Source organism: Triticum aestivum, chromosome 5A, assembly GCF_018294505.1.
Source record: "Triticum aestivum cultivar Chinese Spring chromosome 5A, IWGSC CS RefSeq v2.1, whole genome shotgun sequence".
NCBI lineage: Eukaryota > Viridiplantae > Streptophyta > Magnoliopsida > Poales > Poaceae > Triticum > Triticum aestivum.
In genome coordinates this window covers 33,205,910-33,209,807 of record NC_057806.1, presented here as the reverse complement: position 1 = coordinate 33,209,807, position 3,898 = coordinate 33,205,910, and positions in this window count along the sequence as shown.

Genomic DNA, 3,898 nt, shown 5'->3' with positions numbered 1-3,898 from the left:
TTTGATGAAATGCCCAACAGCGTGAAACAAACATGATATGAAGTGTTGGAGCCACACTTGAGGTTCCTCCTCGATCGCGGTTAGCAACTTGAACCTTTCATGCATGTGTGTCATTGATAAAATATGCATGTGTGTTGTTCATTGTTTAATTTCTATTGTTTATAGCTAGTTACTTTAACAAATGCATGATGGTTAATTATATATTTTATATTATAATAATGCAGATGAATCGGCAATGGATGTACGGTAACCGACTCTCCCGCGAGTTCACTACGGGTTTGAAAGATTTCCTCGTAGTGGCTAATGCGAACAAGCAGAAGGGTTTTGTTATCTGTCCATGTGTTGACTGTAAGAATCAGAAGGGTTACTCTTCCTCAAGAGAAGTTCACCTGCACCTGCTTCGGCACGGTTTCATGCCAAGCTATAATTGTTGGACCAAGCATGGAGAAAGAGGGGTTATAATGGAAGAAGATGAAGAACGGGATGATTTCATCGATGAAAGCTATCTTGCTCATTTCGGTGATACTTTCATGGAGGATGCTGAAGGTGAAGGGGAAGGTGAAGGGGCAGGTGAAGGGGAAGGTGAAGGGGAAGGTGAAGGTGAAGGTGAAGAAGAGGCACGTGATGAGACCGTTGATGATCTTGGTCGGACCATTGCTGATGCACGGAGACGCTGCGAAACTGAAAAGGAGAGGGAGAATTTGAATCGCATGTTAGAGGATCACAGAAAGTCGTTGTACCCTGGATGCGATGATGGTCTGAAAAAGCTGGGCTGCACACTGGATTTGCTGAAATGGAAGGCACAGGCAGGTGTAGCTGACTCGGCATTTGAAAACTTGCTGAAAATGTTGAAGAATATGTTTCCAAAGAATAACGAGTTGCCCGCCAGTACGTACGAAGCAAGGAAGGTTGTCTGCCCTCTAGGTTTAGAGGTTCTGAAGATACATGCATGCATCAACGACTTCATCCTCTACCGCGGTGAATACGAGAATTTGAATGAATGCCCGGTATGCACTGCATTGCGTTATAAGATCAGAGGCGATGACCCTGGTGACGATGTTGAGGGCGGGAAACCCAGGAAGAGGGTTCCCGCCAAGGTGATGTGGTATGCTCCTATAATACCACGGTTGAAACGTCTGTTCAGGAACAAAGAGCATGCCAAGTTGTTGCGATGGCACAAAGAGGACCGTAAGTCGGACGGGGAGTTGAGACACACCGTAGATGGAACGCAATGGAGAAAGATCGACAGAGAGTTCAAAGATTTTGCAGCTGACGCAAGGAACATAAGATTTGGTCTAAGTACAGATGGCATGAATCCTTTTGGCGAGCAGAGCTCCAGCCATAGCACCTGGCCCGTGACTCTATGCATCTACAACCTTCCTCCTTGGTTGTGCATGAAGCGGAAGTTCATTATGATGCCAGTGCTCATCCAAGGTCCGAAGCAACCCGACAACGACATCGATGTGTACCTAAGGCCATTAGTTGATGAACTTCTACAGCTGTGGGGCAGACCTGGTGTCCGTGTGTGGGATGAGCACAAAAAAGAGGAATTTAACCTACGAGTGTTGCTTTTCGTAACCATCAACGATTGGCCTGCTCTTAGTAACCTTTCGGGACTGTCAAATAAGGGATACAATGCATGCACGCACTGCTTACATGAGACTGAAAGTGTACATTTGCCAAATTGTAAGAAGAACGTGTACCTTGGGCATCGTCGATTTCTTCCGAAAATTCATCCAGTAAGAAAGAAAGGCAAGCATTACAACGGCAAGGCAGATCACCGGCCGAAGCCTGCGGAACGCACTGGTGCTGAGGTATTTGATATGGTCAAGGATTTGAAAGTCATCTTTGGAAAGGGTCCTGACGGACAATCAGTTCCGAAGGGAGCTGACGGGCACGCAGCCATGTGGAAGAAAAAATCTATATTCTGGGAGCTAGAATATTGGAAAGTCCTAGAAGTCCGCTCTGCAATCGACGTGATGCACGTTACGAAGAATATTTGCGTGAACCTCCTAAGCTTCTTGGGCATGTATGGGAAGACAAATGATACAAAGGAAGCACGGCAGGACCAGCAACGTTTGAAAGACCCTGATGACCGGCATCCGGAATGGTTTCAAGGTCGTGCCAGCTACGCTCTGACCAAAGAAGAGAAGGTCATCTTTTTTGAATGCATGAGCAGTATGAAGGTCCCGTCTGGATTCTCGTCCAATATAAAGGGAATAATAAACATGGCGGAGAAAAAGTTCCAAAACCTGAAGTCTCACGACTGCCATGTGATTATGACGCAATTGCTTCCGATTGCTTTGAGGGGGCTCCTGCCGGAAAATGTTCGAGTAGCCATTGTGAAGCTATGTGCATTCCTCAATGCAATCTCTCAGAAGGTAATCAATCCAGAAGATCTACCACGGTTACAGAACGATGTGATCCAATGTCTTGTCAGTTTCGAGTTGGTGTTCCCGCCATCCTTCTTCAATATTATGACGCACCTCTTGGTTCACCTAGTCGAAGAGATTTTCATTCACCATCGAGGTTGTCGACAGTGCAACCGGCAGGCCGCTGGAGCCCCGCAAGAACGCCACCAAGTTTGTCAACCAATGCGGAGCCATTGTTAGAGACAACGTCTCGATCACCGTCCAGGAGTGGAATAAGCCAAAGAAGGCACGAATTGCTGGTTTCACTTTTGTCGATAAGAGAACAAAAAAAGATTGCTTCAAAAAGCTTATGGAACATTTCGTTCTACCTCCGGAATACAACAAAATTCGATGAGGAGGGTATCAAGATTGAGGAAAACAAGGAGAGGAGGAGGCTAGTCAAACAGTTCGCTCTTCATAAGATGGCCGACGCATTCCGGAAATTCAAGAAAAATCTAGCCCATGACTTTGTCAAGCAGAACAAGACCCCGGATTTCAAAGGACAATATGAGAAACTGAAACATGATTGGCCAGAATTTGTGAAGCAAAAGAAATCGGAGCAGTTCATTCAAATATCGAAAAAAATAAGGAAAATGCGGCTAAGAAGGAGTACACTCATATTATGGGGCCAGGAGGGTATCGCCTTTGGGAGCCTAGGTGGGAGAAGATGGAGAACGAGCTGAGGGCGCGAGGAATCCGTCCAGGTACGGAGGGATGGGACCCAAGGGCCAAAAGCTGGTGGTACGGGCATGGGGGAACGCTGAACCCGGAGACAGGGGACTGTGTTTACCGGGGCAAAATAATTAAACCCACCCAAGCCCTTATTGACGCAATGAGGGATGCTCAAGAGGGGAAGATCAAGTTCAACAGAGAGAACGACGCGCTGACAAAAGCCCTCGGGAATCCTGAACACGGAGGACGTGTACGAGGCATGGGGCACATTCCGTGGAAAATAGGGTTCTGCCAGAACGATGACCCGTACGGTTACAGAAGCCGGAAGAGAAAGATGGATCCGGAAGCAGATGTTGTGGCGCGGTTGGCATCGGAAATGGATGTGATGAAGAAAACCGTGAGTGTACTAGTAGCCGAACGAGATGCAGCTCGGGCGCAGCATGAAGATCATCCAGCGGATCTCAGAAGCTAGCAGCGGAGAAGCAGTGTGGCTTCCACGGAGGCCCCACCGGCTGGTGCAGATGCACCGACGATCGAAATTACTGCACCGGAGCCTCTGGTGGTCGAAATTACTGCACCGGAGCCTCTGGTGGTCGAAATTACTGCACCGGAGCCTCCTCGCTACCCCGTGGACGATATAAAGGAGATGAAAGAATGTCATCTGTATTATCCTATCGGGAACATGTCCATGAAGGTAGCCATCGGCAGTGCTTTACCATGTTTACCTGGAGCACTCCACCACAACACCCCCATTCAAGATGGCTATGCTCGTGTCACGGTGGAGGACATAGTCCAAGGGTTTGAGGACCTGGAGA